Here is a 20,084-nt window from a genome sequence, read left to right as displayed (position 1 = left end):
AGTGATGACAGGAAGTCGGAACGTCCCTTCAGGTGGCCACCCCACATCAAAGGCAGGCCATTCGGAGTGGCACAGAGTAATTAGCTTTCCCTTCCTGATTTCCATACTAAGATCATGGCCCCTTGCTCTAACATCCTTGAAATTACTTGTAAGGAGAGATAGGGGAGTGCTCTGGGTATTACCAATCCTGTAATAATTTGTAGTCTCTTCCTGTAAAGGAATATGGGTTAGAATTCCTGTAAAGGAAATCTGGCGTATAAATAATATCTAGCTGCAAGCGCGCTCTGGAAGCCCGGGTCAGAATCAGTTCAGATAAAAATCTAGATCAGACGAGAGCCAGGGGACGTCTCCCACCGGTCTCCGCTGGCTGTCCTATAGCGCGTCCGCTAGGACTGCGTCAGCTTCAGTTTCAGACCTTGTGAGTCACAGATACAGGTTCAGAACAGACACAGACAGACAAAGAGAGACAAGCCGGCTCACCTATCAGCAGATCGATCCTGGTAGATCCGTTGACCAGGGGTCTGGTGGGCTTGGGGAATCCTGGATGAGCCCCCAGATGTAATGCCCAGACCGTTTGTTCCCCAAAGAAGACCACCAGAGTCCAGAGTCAAACCCAAGCGGCAAGGATCTTTTACTGCAAGCTCGAACTTGGTCCCGCCATTCCACAGCATACAAGAGGGCCCTGAACAATGCGAGTGCTTGCCTTTTATAGCCCAATGTAAATAGGATACGTAAAGTTACAGAGGAACAAGGGAATTCTTTTGGTTACAGCACTACAATTGGTTAACATTTTAAGTTATACATTTAGCAGTTTTCTAATGGTTCCCGCGCTTTCAGTAAAACCACGAATGGCTGTGTCCTTATCGGAGACTTTCCAGGTGGTGTTTTTCTAAAGTTGAGATATATGGTAGTCTCTGAGTTGAGAAATGTGTTTGTACTGGGCTCAGGCAGTTGAGAGATATATGCTGGGATGTGTTTGTACTGGGCTCAGGAAGTTGAGAGATATATGGTGGGGTGTGTTTGTACTAGGCTCAGGAAGTTGAGAGATATATGGTGGGATGTGTTTGTACTGGGCCTGTTTGTGTTGAGTCCAGGGCTGAGGAATGTGCCTGTTTTCTTTCAAAACCATAGACTTGAATATTTGCAGAACATATATGTTACAAATAACTTGTATCCAAAACATACAAGGAACACTTTAAACAGTAAGACAGGAAACCTACATAAAAAATGAAAGATATGAACAAACACATCAACAAAGAAGACATACAAATAACAAATAATCACATGTACGGTCCTTAAACAAATGTAAGTTAAAACAACAAGATACTACAGTATATCTATTAAAATGGCAAAAGATAATATATATAATATATATTAAAATATATATATTAATATATTATATATAATATTATATATTAATATATTATATATTTTATATAAATATATAATATATTAAATTAATATATATATAATATCATGTAAATATTATATATACTATTTTACAATCACACTAGAAATGAGTGAAAGTTACTGTTGCTCTGCATCTCGGCCAGCATTTGGTATCTTATATATTATATATATTACTATATGTGGTTAATTGAATTTAACAATTGTATTTGCATCGTAGATCAAGAGGTACAAATTTCTTGCTGTTGGAATGGGACGTTACAGATAAAAATTGGAAGAGGAGCGAATGATCTATACGGTGATGGATTAAGGCATGATTATGAACTACTATTTAGCTTAATATATGTATAGATGGTAGCATACAGAAATATTTATAGATATGCGCATTTATGACAGCGGGCAGAGGGAGCCCATTCTACAGGGAGGGAAAAATAAATCTTAGCTATGTCAAATTTTTTACCTCATAAATCCGTTATTGACTAGAGCAAAACACTAGCATTTTGTATGTTGTGTACCAGGAAGGGGTGATGCAATGAAAGAGTTTTTGGGGCAGGTGTTAAAGGCAGGAAGCCCTAGAGAGAGTTTGAAACTAAAGGATCATCAAGCTAAAGGAAACTAAAGGAAAAGGGCCATGCTGGGCAGAATTCAGAAAATGAATGTTTGATGCATCCCAGCAGAGAGCTTCTCTAGGCTCTTCCTCTTCACAGTGGTTAGCACATGCGGTGCTCTGTGGACCACAGAGCACTTGACAGTCACTCTGCATTAAGTTTTCCTACCAGGTAAGTCATATGAAGCAACAGGGAGCAATGAGGATTAATCCTTCTCTGGCCTCTATGAGTAAGAAAGTCTTCAACATCCCAAAGTCCAAAGAAAAGAAGCTAGTATCAAACAAACAAACACATAAACAAACAAAAGTACTTCCTCATTAGCATGGCTATGCCTTTGCACAATTCTCTGATTATCTTTGCATCAGATTCTTTTTTAACACAACAGGAATATTAATACCTAACTGAAGCAGGGCACAGTGGTTCATGCCTATCTCAGAGGCGGAGGTTGCAGTGAGCCGAGATCGTGTCATTGCACTCCAACCTAGATGACCGAGTGTGACCCTGTCTCAAAGTAATAATTAGTAATAATGATACCTATCTGAAAGTTTCTCTTCATTTAAACTTTTTTAGCAATACAATAAATGAACAAATTTAACCAGCAGTTGTTTAAGAGAAATGGAGCTCTAAATGAGCAATAATTAACGTGATAACATACCCAGATTCTCTTGTTATCAGGTAAATACAAATTAAAAGTACAACAAAAAATCTTTTAGGATTCATAATGTTGGTACTTTTATCATTTGACAATATCAAGAGTTAGGTAGGATGCAGGAAAACAGGAATTCTCATATACTGCCAGTAAGAGTATAAATTATGGCAATAACTTTAGAAAACAATGTGGCAATTCTGTTACAATTTTGGAATGTGTCTGATCTGTAGCTCAGCAATGCTAGTCCTTGATATGCACCTAAGAGAAACTCTCACAGGTACAAAGGAGTTATGCAACAGTCATTCTCTGATCTAACAAAGGTTGGAAACAATCTGAATCTATGCTGTCTAGTTAAGTAGCTTCTGATCACTTGTAGTATATATTGTTGCGTGGAAACATAAGAAGTAATAGGTATGTAAAGGATTACATGGAAATGAAATATTTAAATTTCAGGAGAGTGGTTATCTTCTAAGAAAGAGTGAAAGGAATAAGGACATTCAGTGTGTTTGTAAAACTTTTATACTTTATGCTGGGAAATGGGTACATGGAATCTTATATTTTTCGCTACAAACTTTTTAATTTCTAATTTTTTAATGATTATGAATAAATAATGAACACACAGGGCACATGTGGTATTTTGACACAAACCTACAATGTGCAATGATCTAATCAGGATAATTGAGGTACAAATCACCTCAATTATTTGTCATTTCTTTGAGCTAGAAACGTTCCAGTTTTGCTCGTTATTTGAAATATACAATAAATTATTGTTAACTATAGTAAGCCTATTGTGCTACTAAATATTAGATCTTACACCTTCTAATTGCATAGTTCTGTACCCATTAACCATCCTTATTTTATACTCCCTCCCCACTACTCTTTTCAGCCTCTGGTAAACATTCTGCTCTCTATCGTTATGGGTTCAATTTTTTTTTAATCTCCCAAATATTACTTAGAACATGCAATTTGTTTTCTGTGTCTGGTTTATTTCACTTATAATGACCTCCAGTTTCACTCATGTTGTTACAAATGACAGGATTTCATTCTTTTTTATGGCTAAATAACATTTCACTGCATATATGTACTACATTTTAAAATACATTAATCTGTTGATGGACACAGGTTGATTCCATATCTTAGCTCTTTTGAATACTACTATAATAAACATGGGAGTGCAGACATCTCTTTGACATACTTATTTTCTTTCATTTGGATATATATGCATCAGTGGGTTTGCTAAACCATGTGGAAGTCCTATTTTTAGTTTTTTGAGAAATTCCATAATATTCTCTTGGCTATAGTAATTTACATTTCTACTAGCAGTATATAAGGGGCCCCTTTCTTCACATTTTCACCAGAACTTGTTATAGCCTGGCTTTTGAATAAAAGCCACTTTTACTGGGGTGAGCTGATAGCTCATTGTGGTTTTGATTTGCATTTCCCTGATGATGTTGTCAATAAATTTTTTTAAATATACCTGTTGGACATTTATATGTCTTCTTTTGAGAAATGTCTATTCAAATCTTTTTTTTTTTTTTTGATCAAATTATTTGTCTCCCCTCCCCATTGAGTTGTTTGAACTCCTGCTTTATTCTGGTTTTTCTGTTGTCAGATGGGTGCTTTGCAAATATTTTCTCTCATTTGTGTATTGTCTCTTCACTTTGTTGAGATTTGATTATTGTGTATGTTTAGAGATAAGGGTCTACTTTCATTCTTTGACATATAATTATCTAGGTTTTTCCAGCATCATTTGTTAAAAAGGCTGTCCTATCCCAGTGTATGTTCTTGACACCTTGTCAAAAATAGGTTGACTATAAATATGTGGATTTATTTCTAGGTTTTTTATTCTGTTCCATTGATCATTGGTCTATATGTCTGTTTTATGCCAGTACCATGCTGTTTTGGTTACTATAGCTTTGTAGTATAATTTGAAGTCAGACGATACTTGCAACTTTGCTCTTTTTCCTCAGGATGGTTTTCACTATTCTGGTTATTTTGTGGGTTCATATAAATTTTAGAATTATTTTTCTTATTTCTGTCTTTGGTATTTTGATAGGGATTGTATTGAATCTATAGATTGCTTTGGGTAGTGTGAATACTTTAACAATATTGGCTCTTTCAACCAAAAAACATGGAATATCTTTCCATTTTTTTGTGTCTTATTTAATTTATTTCATCAATATACTAGAGTTTTCATTGTAAAGATCTTTCACTTCTTTGGTAAGCTTATTCCTAGGTATTTTATCTTATTATATTTATTGTATATTATACTTATCATATATTATACAATTTTAATATGCAATAAATATAATATAATTATATAATATATAAGTATAATTGTATTGTACGTATTATTGTATTATAATATTATATATTATTGTATTATAATATACAACAAATATATACTTATATAATATATAAGTATAATACATATTAAGTATAATAAATAAGTTATATTTATATCATATTATATAATTTATTATATAATATATTAATATATTTTATTATAAATGGAATTACTTTTTCAGATTGTTTGCTGTTTGCGTATAGAAATGCTACTGATTTTGGTATGTTGATTTTTTATCCTGCAACTTACTGAATTTGCTTATCAGTTCTAATAGTTTTTTGGTACAGTATTTAGGATTTTCTAAAAACAAGATCATATCAAACAAGGGTAGTTTGAATTCCTCCTTTCCAATTTGGATGCCCTTAATTTTTTTCTTTTGTCTGATTGCTCCAGTGAGGACCCTCAGTACTATGTTGAATCACAGTGGTTATTCAGCAGGGCATCCTGACTTGTTCCAGATCTTAGAGCAAAAAGACTTTCAGTTTGTCCCTGTTCAGTATGATACTGTCTTTGGGTCTGTCATTGGTGGCTTTCACTGGGTTGACGTATGTTGTTTGTGTACCCAGTTTTTAAGGGTTTTTATCATGAAAGAATGTTGAATTTTATCAAACGCTTTCTCAACATCAGTTGAAATGATCCTCTGGTTTCTGTCCTTTATTCTCTTTTTATGATGTATCACACTGATTGATTCACATATGTTGAACCATCCTTGAATCTGAGGGATTCAAGGATGTGACCCACTTGGTCACAATGAAGATCTTTTTAATGTATTATTGAACTCAGTTTTTAAGAAATGGGGCCTTTCAAAGTGAGGAGTTCCTCTCCCCAGCCGCCCCACTGCCTGGGAAGTGAGGAGCGCCTCTGCCCGGCTGCCGCCCCGTCTGGGAAGTGAGGCGAGCCTCTGCCCAGGCTGTTGCCCTGTCTGGGAAGTGAGGAGCGCCTCTGCCCGGTCCCTGTGCAACCCTCCAAGTGTGAAGTGACAGCCTTATATGTGATCTTCCTGCCTTCCCCAAGTTTCCATTTTCAACAGTAAAGCTTCCTTTTTAATTAAGAGTTTTAAATTAGAGAATTAAAAGAGAGAGAGAGAAAGAGATGGGGCCTTTCAGAGGTGATTAAGCCTTGAGGACTTTTCTTTTGGGGATGGGATTAAGTCCCTTTTAGAAATTGCTTCACTTAATGTTTGACTGTCTTCCTTTCTGCCTTGTGAGGACACAGCACTCCTTCCCTCCGAAGGATGCCGCAACAAGGCACCATCTGGGAAGTAGAGAGCAGCCTTTGCCAGATAACAGAACCTGCCAGCACCTTAATCTTAGACCTTCCAGCGCCAAAACTGTGTGATGTAATTTCTGTTCTTTATAAATTACTCAGTAATATGGTTTAGCTCTGTGTCCTCCACCCAAATCTCACTTTGAATTGTAATCCCCATAATCCCCATATGTCAAGGGCAGGAGCAGGTGGAGGGAACTGGATCACAGGGCTGTTTCCCTCAAGCTGTTCTGGTTATAGTGGGTGAGTTCTCATGAGATCCGATGGTTTTATAAGCATCTGACATTTTCTCTGCTTGCACTTGCTCTGTCCCGCGGCCCTGTAAAGAAGGTGCCTGCTTCCCCTTTGCCTTCCGCTGTGAGTGTAACTTTCTGGAAGCCTCTCCAGCAATGTGGAACTGTGGGTCAATTAAACTTCTTTCCTTTAGAAATTACCCAATCTCAGGCAATTCTTTACAGCAGCGTGAGAATGAACTAATACACCCAGACTCAAGTATTTTGTTATGGCAGCACAGACTAAGCCAGTACTATTCCACAGAGTAACTGATCAGTACTCAAAATGTTTGGGACCATCAAAAACAAACCAAAAAAGATTGAGAAATTGCCACCAAGAGGAGCTGAAGGAGACATGGCAGTGAAATCTCATGTGATATTCTGAATGGAATCCTAAAACAGAAAGAGGCAGTAAATAAAAATAAAAAAAATTTGAATGAAGTATGGACTTTAGTTAATAATAATGTATTAATATTGGTTCATTGATTATAACTACTGTACCGTACTAATGCAAGATGTCAAAAATTGGGAAAAATGGATATAGGTATATGGGAACTCTGTACTATCTTCACAATTTTTATGGATCTGAAAATAGTTTATTTTTAAAGACAATTAGTAAAGAGTTAAAAATGTATTGTGTTAGCAATTCATATTGGATGTAAGAGAATTTAGAAAGAGTATAGCAAGGTATTCATGTAAAATGTATCAGAAGATGGAACTCTTGAGATGAGTCATCAAAGGCTTAAAAATAAGTTTAGGATGACTGGGGTTTCTAATCAAGAGGAAAAGTATATGGTGTATACCCACTACCTGAGATTCAATAAATACCTCACAATCTCCACTTATGACAGAATGAAGATACCAAAGGGAACAACATATTTGAGGCTGGTGAGCTTGTAAGGAAGTGAACAGGCAATGAGAACAAGGATGATCATAGAGGGTGTTATGTGGCATTTATAGGAGTCCAGGAGTTATTAATTTTTGGTGTATGTGGATTATCGTAGGAAATCTAGAGACCAGAAGTATACAGTGTAGTTGATGTGTGGCTAGTCTAAGGCAACTACTGTGGGATAAATAACTCAGAAATACAAGGGAACATAAAATAATCTTTGTAACTATTCAAGCATGATAGGAAAATAGCATGTTGAAACAAAATGACATTTCTCACTGGCAGATGCAAGCAAGGCTAATAACATATTAATGTTTTCATGTTTTTATACATCTCTAGAAACTTGTTAAAGGTCAAAGCAAGAAATTCGTAATTGAATTCAGAACAACAGGCATAGTTGTTTTAGCTTGAAATACCTAAATGAACCCCAACCTTAAGAAATAGATATCAGTAGATTTATTCAGATACTACATTTAATTCCTCTATGAAATTAAACATTTTGATATTTCAGAATTTACTGACGCTTATTTTATTGCACAACATAAAAGCTAAAGAGGAAGTTGAGATTTTTATACCTGCTGTGCAGTAATGAGTGACCTCTTTCTCTACTGTGTCAGGAGAGAGTACATGAGATCTTGGACTTCCATTTCCACATGGAGGTAATGAGACATTCCTCCATCTTCTAGCTGGAGTGGTGTGAGAAGAGGCTTAATGCAGTGTCAGGAATTTCAGCAGTGCCCAATAGGAACAAAGCCAGACACCCCAGTGTCAATGTAGGACACATGGGAGAAGGCAAAAAGACATTCCTGTCCCTCCCAACCAGGTGAGTATAGTAGATGCTTAGTAGACAACTGTAACTCCTACACATTTGAACAGAAATTGGGAATTTTTACCACTTGGATATTAATGGATGCTGAGTATGGTGTGTGGTCTTCGAGTCTACATAGCAATAAGGATGCAGTGCCCCGCTTTTTTCTGATGGAGTAGTGACAGAGAAGTCAAGGCAAACACAGATTTTAGATAAGAATGAGAAAAAAATCATATCATACTAGGAAAACAGCCAGGTTTCCATCAAAAATTATGTATCATATCAAGAAACAGAAAAGTCTCTGCTTAAAAGAGAAAGATAACAGATGCCAACACCAAGATGATGGTGATGATAGAATTAAAGAACAATTTTAAACATGTTTGACAAAAATATTCAAAAATAGAAGATCTTAACCAAAAATTAGAAAGTTTCAACAAAAAAGTAGCAGATGTAAAAACAAACTAAATGGAAATTGTAGAACTTAAAAATAAAATGAACAAATAACTCAGAAAAATGAATAAAACAGAGAATAGTCAGTGAAATTGAAATGAAACAGTAGAAATTACCTAAACTGAAAAGTAAAGAGAAAATAAACTAAACATTAAAATGAGCAGAGCCTTAGAGACAAGTGGAAGCTATAACAAAAGATCTAATGTTTGTATTATTGAATTTCTGAAAAAAGAAAAAAGTGGGAAGGGCTGAAGAAAAAGAGTTGAATGTCATAATGACTGCAAAAATGTCCACTTTGGTGAAATATATAAACCTATAGATATGAAGAGCTGAATTAACCCCAGTCAGGAAAATTGGAAAGAAGTGTACACCAAGGCACATCATAATCAAATTTCTAAAAGCTAAAAACACTGAAGAAAAACCTTGAAAACAGCAAGAGAGAATGAGACTTTACATATAGAAGAAAATGATTCAAAACACAGTTGACTTCTCAGCCAAAACAATGGAGGCCAATAAGAAGTGAGATATTTTTCAGGTCTGAAACTAAGGATAACCATAATTGTATAACTAGCAGAAATCTTTCAGAAATAAAAGGAGAGTCCAGACATCCTCAGATTAAGAAAAACTAAGTGAATTTGTTGTCATCAGAACAATCCTAAATACATGGCTACAGAAAGATTTCTAAACAAAAAGGAATGAATAAAAGAGGAACACTAGAAAATCAGGAAGAAAGAAAAAGTGGAAAAGGAAAAATACAGTCAAATATATACATTGTATTATCCTTTCGATTTTAATACATAATGTTAGGTAGTTAAAAAATTGTGATACTATGTTATTTGACTCAAATATATTTAGAGGCAATATTTGAAACAATTATAAATGGTGGAGGGTAAAAGACCATACAAGCATGTAAAAATTTCTAAATTTTACTCAAATTGGTAAAATGCTATCTCCAGTAGACATGATAAATTATGTATATATAATGTTTTACCTAGAATAACCATTAAAAATCTATACAGATTCACTCAAAAGCACGATGGATAAATAAAATTGAAATTTAAAATATTTTTGAATATCTCTTTTTGTACCAACACCAGGTTGTTTTGGTTACTGTGGCTTTATAGTATAAAGTTGGATAGTGTGATGCCTCCAGCTTTGTTCTGTTTGCTTAGGACTGCTTTGCTATTTGGGCTTCTTTTTGGTTCCATATGAATTTTAGAATAGTTTTTTCTAATTCTGTGAAGAATGACATTGATAGTTTGATGGGAATAACATTGAATCTATAAATTGCTTTCAGAAGTATGGCCATTTTTACGATATTGATTTTTCCAATCTATGAGCATAGAATGTTTTTCCATCTATTTGTATCATCTCTGATTTCATTCAGTTGTGTTTTGTAGTTCTCTAACTAGCTAGCCATATGCAGAAGTTAGAAGCTGGACCCTTACTTTTTACCATATGCAAAAATTAACACAAGATGTATTAAAGATTTAAATGTAAAACCTCAAGCTATAAAAATTCTGAATGACAACCTTGGAAATACACTTTTCTACATCGGCCTTGGCAAAGAACTTTTGGCTAAGTCCCCAAAAGCAATTGTAACAAAAACAAAAGTAGATACGTGGGACCTACGTAAACTAGAGCTTCTGCACAGCAAAAGAACTATCAGCAGAGCAAAACACACAAACTACAGAATGGGGGAAGACATTTGCAAACCATGCATCCAACAAAGGCCTAATACCCAGAATCTATAGGGAATTTAAGTAAATCCATAATAATAATAAAAATCCTCATTAAAAAATGGACAAAAGACATGAACAGGCTCTTCTCAAAAGAAGATATACAAGGAGCCAACAAACCTATCAACGAATGCTTAGCATCATTAATCACCAGAGAAATGCAAATCAAAGCCACAATGAGATACCATCTCACACCAGACAGAATAGCTGTTATTAAAAAGTCAAAAAACAATAGACCTTGATGAGATTCCAGAGAAAATAAAGAACACTTCTACAGTGTTGGTGGGAATGTATATTAGTCCAGCCACTATGGAAAGCAGTCTGAAGGTTTCTCAAAGAACTTAAAACAGAGCTACCATTTGACCCAGCAGTCCCATTACTGGGTATATACTCAAAGGAATATAGATCATTAAACCAAAAGACACATGGACTCATATGCTCACCACTGCTCTTTTCACAATAGCAAAGACATGGAATCAACCTACATGCTCGCCAAGAACAAATTGGATAAAGAAAAATTGATGCATATATACCATGAAATACTACACAAGCCATAAAAATGAATAAAATTACTTCCTTTGCAGCAATATGGATGGAGCTGGAAGCCATAATCCTATACAAATTAAAGCAGGAACAGAAAATCAAATATCACTTGTTCTAAATTATGAATGGGAGCTAAACATTGAGCACGCATAGAAATAGATGTGAGAACAATAGGCACTGTGGACTGCCAGTGAGTGAAGTGGGAAGGTGAGTTGAAAAACTACCAATCAAGTACTATGGTCATTACCAAGGTGATGGAATCCATAGTCCAAACCCCAGCATCGTGCAATATTCCCATGCAATATATCTGAACATGTACCGCATGTATCTACAATAAAAGTTGAAATTTAAAAATAAAATACTAATAATTGTGCTTCACAGAAAGTATATAAATTAATTTTAAAACCTCGAATAACATAGAAGAAAGCAGAAAAAAGAAAATAGAGATATAAAACAGACAATAAAGAACAAACAAAAATTAAAATGACAGATAAGCTCTACAGTGTAAATAACTTAAATGTAAATGGTCTAAATGCACGATTAAAGAAATTGACGGTGTATATTTAAAAAACAGTACCCGAAGGTATGCTTTTTTATCAGAAACAGACTTCAAATATAATGAGGAAGGTTAAAAGAATGGTGAAAAATGTATCATGTAAATATGAATAAAATGAATCAGGAGTGATTACATTAGTATTACCAGGATAGAGTGAAACATTACTTAATGATAAAACGTTTAATTCAGCAAGAAAAAATGGCACTTCTACTTGTGTATGAATCAAACAATAGAGCTATAAAATATATGAAGCAAAAACTGACAAAGCTGAAAAGAACAATAGGAAATTTCACAATTGCAGTGGAAAACTTTAACAATTCTCTCTCAGCAAATACTATGAAATTAGGCATAAATCTGCAATAATAAAAAAACTCAAAATATGATTAACCAGTAGGATCAAATCAACATTAGACAATGAATAATATACAGTATTTTCAACTGCCTATATAAAGTACACTAAATTAGAGTATATCCTTGACCAGAAAAGAAATCTCAGCACATTTCAAAGAACTGCAATTGTATACACTATATTCTCCCTGTACAATGGAATCAAACTAGAATTCACAAACAGAAGAGCTAGTTATAGTGGCATGTGCCTGTAGTCCTAGCTACTAGATCAGTTGAGAGAATAAATCAATGAAATTGAAGTGAGAAAGAATAATACATTAAAATGAACAAAAATATGGTTCTTTAATTATCAATAAAATTGACAAAGCTCTACGAAAATGAAAAAAAAAAAAAGAAGACACAAATCATCAACATCAGGAATGAAACAGGGGAGATCACTATGGACTCCACAGATATTCAAAGACTAATTAGAAAATCCTGCTGATACACTTACACACATGAAATTTGAAAACTTAGGTGAAATTTACCAATTTCTTGAAAAGCAAAATTTACCCTGACTCATCTAATATGGTATAGGTAGGTAATTTGAATGCTCCTGTAACTATTGACAAAATTAAATAAATAAGTAAATAAATATTTTTTAATTAAAAAAGATAATATCCAAGCTCAGTTTTCACTGAGGGATTCTTACAAATATTCAAAGAAGAATTAACATAAACAACACAAATCATTTTCAAAAAATAGAAGACTTCCCAACTTTTCTTATGAAGGTAATATTACCCTGATACCGTGACCAAAAATAGCAATGAAAATGAAAACTACAGATCAATATCAATGCAAAAATTCTTAGCAAAATATTATAAAATAGAATTCAACAATATACAAAAAGAATTTTATACCATGTCCAAGTGAGTTTTACTGTAGGGTTGCTAAGATGGTTCAATACTAAAAGATCAATGTAATCCACCATATGAAAAGGTCAAAAAAAGACAAATCTCATGATTATATCATTTGATGCATAAAAAGTTTTCCAAGATTCAGCACTCATTTCTTATAACACTCTCAGAAAAATAACAGAAGGAGCTTCCTCACAAAAATCAATTACGAAAAATCTACAGCTAGTATTACATTAAATAATAAAAGATTGAATGTTTGAGAGCAAGGCAAGGGTATTTACCATCACTGTTGATATTGAACATAATAATGGAGGTTTTAGAAAGAGTAATCAGACATACGATGGGTATCAATTGCTCACACATTTGAAAGGAAGGAACAAATTTGCCTCTATTTGCAGATGAGAAAAGGTATGTGTAAAAAATTATGAAAAACCAACAAAAGGAAAAATCTAGAATTCATAAATGAGTTTATTAAGGTTACAGGATGCAAGAAAAATATGAAAAGTCAGTCTTATTTGTATATACTAACAATGAGTATCTAGAAACCTAAGTGATAAACACACCATGTACAATTGCAGCAATAAAACTGAAATACTGTATGTTAAATTTTATAAAACCTGAACAGCATCTCTAGCTATGTTTCAAAATGCACATGAAGAAAAAAAGACCTACAACCTACATAAATAAACAGACATACTATGTTTGTGGATTGGAAGACCCAATATTGTAAAGATATCCATTTTCTCCAAATTGATCTTCAGGTTCAGTGCAATTTTAATTAAATTCTGCGGGATGGAGGGGTTATTTTATTTTATTTTATTTAGAAATAGACAGGCTTTTTCTAAAATGTCTATGAAAAAAAAACATATACTCGAATATCTCAAACAATCATGAACAAGAAAAATAAAGTAGAATTGCTCTACCTGATTACAATACTTACTATATACTATCGGGTGAACCTGCTCCCGATAGTTAACGTGGGTTCTTTTCTATTTCCTAGGTGTCTTGCCTGGTTTGAGAAATAAAGAGAGAGTACGAGAGAGAGATTTAAAGCTGGGTGTCCGGGGGAGACATCACATGTCGGCAGGATCCGTGACGTTCCTGGAGCCATGAAACCAGCAAGTTTTGATTAGCAACTTTCAAAAGGGGAGGGAGTGCATGACTAGGGTGTGGGTCACAGAGATCACATACTCCACAAAGTAATAAAATATCACAAAGCAGGATGAGATCACAGGACCACAGGATGGGGCAAAATTAAAATTGTTAATGAAGTTTCGAGCACGCATTGTCATTGATAATGTCTTATCAGGAGACAGGGTTTGAGAGCAGACAACCTGTCTGACCACAATTTATTAGGCGGGAATTTCCTGTCCTAATGAGCCTGGGCCCACTACAGGAGACCGGCTTATTTCATCCATTCTGCTTCCACCGTAAAAGGCGGCCACCCTCAGGGGGCCGTTCATAGACCTACCCTCAGGGCGCATTCTCTTTCTCAGGGATGTTCCCTGCTGAGAAAAAGAATTCAGCGATATTCCTCCTATTTGCATTTGAAAGAAGAGAAATATGACTCTGTTCCACCTGGCTCACCAGCTCAGTCAGGCTTCGAGTCTTATCTCCCTTGTTCCCTGAACATCGCTGTTATCCTGTCCTTTTTTGAAGATGTCCAGATTTCATATTCTTCAAACACACATGCTCTACAAACAATTTGTGCAGTTAAGGCAATCATCACGGGGTCCTGAGGCGACATATATCCTCCTCAGTTTACGAAGAAGATGACAGGATTAAGAGATTAAAGTAAAGACAGGCATAGGAAATCACGGTACTGACTGGGGAAGTGATAAGTGTCCATGAAATCTTCACAATTTAGCTTCAGAGATTGCAGTAAAGACAGGCGTAAGAGATTATAAAAGTATTAATTTGGGGAACTAATAAATGTCCATAAAATCTTCACGATTTATGTTGTTCTGCCGTGGCTTCAGGCGCTCCCTCAGTTCGGGGTCCCTGACTTCCCACAACAATATCCATACAGTATTCAAGACTGTGTAGCATTGGTGGAAATAATCATATATCAACTGAATAGTGGAATACCATGCAATGGTCCCATGCAAGGGTGACTTACAAAACACACAAAAACAATTCAGTGGAGGAGAAATAGTCTTTTCAATAAATAGTGCTGGGACAACTGGCTATTTCTATAGCTTGAATGTTTATGTCTTCACCAAACTGATGTGTTTAAACCTAATCCACAATGTAATAGTATTTGGAGGTGGGGACTTTGGAAGGTAATTAGGTCATGAGGTCAGAACCTTCATTCACAGGATTGGTGCACTTATAAAAGTGTTTCAGAGGGCACCCTCACATTTTCTGCCATGTGAGGATACAGGGAGAAGGCCATCTATGAAACTAGATAGAGACCCTCAGCCACTAATTCTACAAGTGTCTTAATTTTAGACTTCTCTGCCTGCACAACTGTGAGAAATAAATTTCTGTTGTTTATAAGACACCCATTTTACAGTATTCTGCTATAACAGTCTGAGAGGACTAATACATATATCCTTAGGCAAAAAGAATTAACATCAACCTAATCTTCACACAGTAAACAAAAATTAATTCAAGATGGATTATAGAATTAGATATAAAATGTAACACTATAAAATATCTGGAAAAAAACACTGGAGAAACTCTTGGGGAGCTCAGGTGAAAGAAAACAGGCACATTCCTCAGCCCTGGACTCAACACAAACAGGCCCAGTACAAACACATCCCACCATATATCTCTCAACTTCCTGAGCCCAGTACAAACACGTCCCAGCATATATCTCTCAACTTCCTGAGCCCAGTACAAACACGTCCCACCATATATCTCTCAACTTCCTGAGCCCAGTACAAACACATTTCTCAACTCAGAGACTACCATATATCTCAACTTTAGAAAAACACCACCTGGAAAGTCTCGGATAAGGACACAGTCGTTCGTGGTTTTACTGAAAGCACGGGAACCAATAGAAAACTGCTAAATGTATAACTTAAAATGTTCACCAATTGTAGTGCTGTAACCAAAAGAATTCCCCTGTTCCTCTGTAACTTTACGTATCCTATTTACATTGGGCTATAAAAGGCAAGCACTCACATTGTTCGAGGCCCTCTTGTATGCTGTGGAATGGAGGGACCAAGTTCGAACTTGCAGTAAAAGATCCTTGCCGCTTGGGTTTGACTCTGGACTCTGGTGGTCTTCTTTGGGGAACAAACGGTCTGGGCATTACAATTTATATTTTTATTCTGTGAACAGTGTCCCTTCCTCTGTCCCTTCCCATTCCTCAGAGCCACAATGGAAACTATAGGTTCTTCACCGGGAGGACAAGGTAGGATTCCTGAAGCTAAAGCCCAGAAAAGTGTGGCCCCTCCCTAAGACTGAGGCCCACAGGAGGTTTTCATTCACCACCTAGACTACCCTCAGCTTCCAGTAATTTTTCAAGATTACCACTTGAGTATTCCTACCTGTTTGTGGCATCTGCGGCCTTTAATCCAAGGAAAATCTCAGCTGTGACTCCTTAGACACTCCACATTTCCAGGAGGCAGTCTGCCCTCTGTTCCATGATGTATCCTATAAAAAACATCGATTATTACTTTGTCCAGCTTTTTGTTGTTGTTGCTGTTGTTGTAAGGAGGCTTTGTTGTTGTTTTTCTTGACTTACTCTATATTTGAATTTATATTCTTGATTATTTTCTTTTTTTTTGCATGTTGATGATTTTTTTTCTGGTTTTGTCAAATTTCTGTTGATTCTATATTTCGCATTGACAACTTTGTAAATGTAGAATGCTTCTCCATTACATTAACTATTAACTTTTTAAACTTGGAAATCATAAATTTGCTTTATAAATATTTATTATTCACATTTCTGCCTGGCATGGGACTAAGACAAAGACTGAAATAGACAAACTCCTTAACACAATACAGTTTATATTCTAATTATTCTAATACAAAAACAAACACTAACAAAGATGCAAATCAATATATGATAAAAAGTCAAGAAATAAGTGTTATGGAAAATAACAGTAAATCAGTTAATGGGTTGGAAATTGATAAGGTTGTCCAATTAGTCAATACATTTTTGAAATTCTCTCTGAGGAGGGTGCATAATTCTGATAATAATAAAACTCATATTTTTCTTGTTTAACATAATGCTAAGTATTTTTCCAGACAAATATGCTTTGATGCCATCATTTCCCATTACTAACCCTGTGTGATACCTTTAAAATGCTTGTTTTCTCTATCTTACTATTTTTCTGTCAGTGCCTACATAGATTTTTACTTAGTCTATTGTTAAAATTTAGCTTATAATCTCTCATCTATAGATAGATTTACATTAAATTACACTATATTGACAATTACCCTATATAATAGTTGACAATTGTAATTTATATGTATATGTATCTTTAGCTATAATGTACTGCTATATATTTTACATTTTTATTACTGATCATTTTACTCTTAAAAATTTTTTTTCTCATTGTAGAGAGCTAAAAAATATTTTGTAGAGTCCTTGCTCAAGTATTTGAATATTTCTTTGAACTCAAATTCATGGATGATAAACTCTTGAATATCCACAACATCCTTCTTTTTTCCTAGATATTGATAGTTCTGTTGGATATGACATTTTCTATCACTGTGAATTTCTTTTGATGTCATTCTACCACCTTTTAGCTTCTGATGTGGTAAATGAAAAAAAAAATACTGTACTACTCTAATTTTTTTCTTTGTAAGAAATTGTTTTCCCCATATTAAAGTTTGTGTGATTTTTTCCTTATCCTTGAGTTAATTATATTTGGCTGCAAGAATCCTCCTATATTGTGTCACTTCTCTTTATTTGCTCATTGGAGTCCAAGTCTTTAGTTAAATACCTTGAGTTGTGGGATTTCTGCAAGTGGTACAATGTAGACATGGTTGGCATCTGTCAATAAGCAGGATGCACATCCCCATGGAAGTATCAATGCTCTCAACTTTCCTAGCCTCAGGAGTAGGAGGAGTTAGACAGTTTTGGCTCCTTGGAAATAAGGCAGGTCAGGCAAACTCACATAGGAACAAGGTGGTTTTTACAATTCTGTAGGCCAGGCTCTTTCTAGGAGATGATAGTTATAGATGATACAGATATAGATACACATATACATATTATATTCTTTTCTTTACACTGGGGTCCTTTTAAAATGGCCTCTAGTAGTCGCACTGGCCACTGGCCACAAGAGCCTTGTACCACTTCCGTTTTATTGGATTTCCCTGGAGCTAAACTTCTCCTTCCTAATCAGTCACTGACAAGACTCGGGAACTGCTTGCCTCAAGACAGTTGGCTGATTTGGAGTTGAGTTGAAAGGGATAAAAGATGATTTTGAGCCATCATCTTCCTGGAATTAGTCCAGAAATTGGCTCTAGTTATTTATTGATTTTTTTTTTTTTTTTTTTGAGTTATAAGATATTACCCAGACTCTTAGAAAAATGCTTAGGCAAATTAGATGAAAATAACCACAGGAAATACAGTCAGAATGATTTATTATTTATCTTTTTAAAATATACCTAAATGTTCTAGAAATAAGTATGTACTTCTCTCTAATAAAGCAAACATATTTTCAATTTACTTGTATTTTGGCAAGATTTTAAATATTTATTATTTTACAAAATAAGTTTTGATAATTTCAAAGGAGGGTTTGAGCCAGATTCCTATATTTGATAAAAAAATTATATTTATCCTTTAATACTGAGCTCCTTTATCCTTTGAAGTAATTGTTTAAACCTCCTCAAAATAATTCACACTTCCCTCTACATCAATTGTTTTATGAGTATTTGGATAGTATGAGTATTTGGATATTAATGTAATTAGTTGTTTGAATATTAATCTCTCTTTCTAAATATTTTTATCCATGAACAGTTGGGCTGTAAATATTTTCTTACTGAATATTGACATATATAACTATTTAATAAATGTTGGCTTGAGTGTAATATTCAACTAGATGGAGATATATAGTCATTTGTTTATATTAGATAAAACTTTTCATAATTACTTTTGTTAAGAATCTGACAAATGATTACTTGTCAGAAGGGTTATTGTTTGTCAGATAAATTAAAATTTCATTCTTATCATTTACTAACCTAAAGACTAGAATAATTTTAACAAATTTCATATACTCCCAGAATAAATGATTATAGTCATGTACCATATAGATTTTTTTAGTCAACAATGGATCATGTATGATAGTGATCCTGTAAAATTATAAAGAAATGCAAATCAAAGCCACAATGAGATACCATCTCACACCAGTTAGAATGGCAAGCATTAAAAAGTCAGGAAACAACAGATGCTGGAGAGGATGTGGAGTAATAGAAACACTTTTACACTGTTGACAGGACTGTAAACTAGTCCAACCATTGTGGAAAACAGTGTGGCGATCTCTCAAGGATCTAGAACTAGAAATTACCATTTGACCCAACCATCCCATTACTGGGTATATACCCAAAGGATTACGAATCATGCTGCTATAAAGACACATGCACACATATGTTTATTGCAGCACTATTCACAATAGCAAAGACTTGGAATCAACCCAAATGTCCGTCAGGTGACAGACTGGATTAAGAAAATGTGGCACATATACACTATGGAATACTATGCCGCCATAAAAAAAGGATGAGTTCATGTCCTTTGTAGAGACATGGATGCAGCTGGAAACCATCATTCTCAGCAAACTATCACAAAAACAGAAAAGCAAACACCTCATATTCTCACTCATAGGTGGGAAACTGAACAATGAGATCACTTGGACACAGGAAGGGGAACATTGCACACTGGGGCCTATTGTGGGGAGCGGGGAGGAGGAAGGGATAGCATTAGGAGATATACCTAATGTAAATGACAAGTTAATGGGTGCAACACACCAACATGGCACACGTATAAATATGTAACAAACCTGCACATTGTGCACATGTACCCAAAAACTTAAAGTATAATAAAAAAAGAAAAAAAAACCATTTCATATACTCCCAAAAATAAATGATTATAGTCATGCACCATATAGATTTTTTAGTCAGCAATGGATCACATAGGACAGTGATACCGTAAAATTATAATAGTGTATTTTTACTGTACCTTTTCTGTGTTTCAATGTGTTTAGATATACAAATGTCATTGCATTACAATGACCTACAGTCTTTAGCACAGTAACATGCTTTACAGGTTTGTAGCCTAGGAGCAATAAGCTCTACCATATGGCCTAGGTGTGGAGTTGGCTAGACCCTCTAGGTTTTGTATAAGTACACT

General features: G+C 34.8%; 1 long non-coding RNA gene across 1 annotated transcript in view; it reads right to left on the bottom strand.

The window, feature by feature from the left end:
• The window catches only part of LOC140713291 (uncharacterized), a 139,854-nt gene that overhangs the window by 9,820 nt on the left and 109,950 nt on the right, over positions 1-20,084 (bottom strand). Inside the window, exon 2 of the long non-coding RNA XR_012095214.1 lies at positions 16,276-16,381. This is a non-coding gene — a long non-coding RNA (uncharacterized lncRNA). The remainder of the gene's footprint in view (positions 1-16,275; positions 16,382-20,084) is intronic.

This window comes from Chlorocebus sabaeus, chromosome 14 (assembly GCF_047675955.1).
Source record: "Chlorocebus sabaeus isolate Y175 chromosome 14, mChlSab1.0.hap1, whole genome shotgun sequence".
Lineage (NCBI taxonomy): Eukaryota > Metazoa > Chordata > Mammalia > Primates > Cercopithecidae > Chlorocebus > Chlorocebus sabaeus.
Note: the sequence above shows the minus strand (reverse complement) of the source record. Positions and strands in the feature narration are given on the sequence as shown.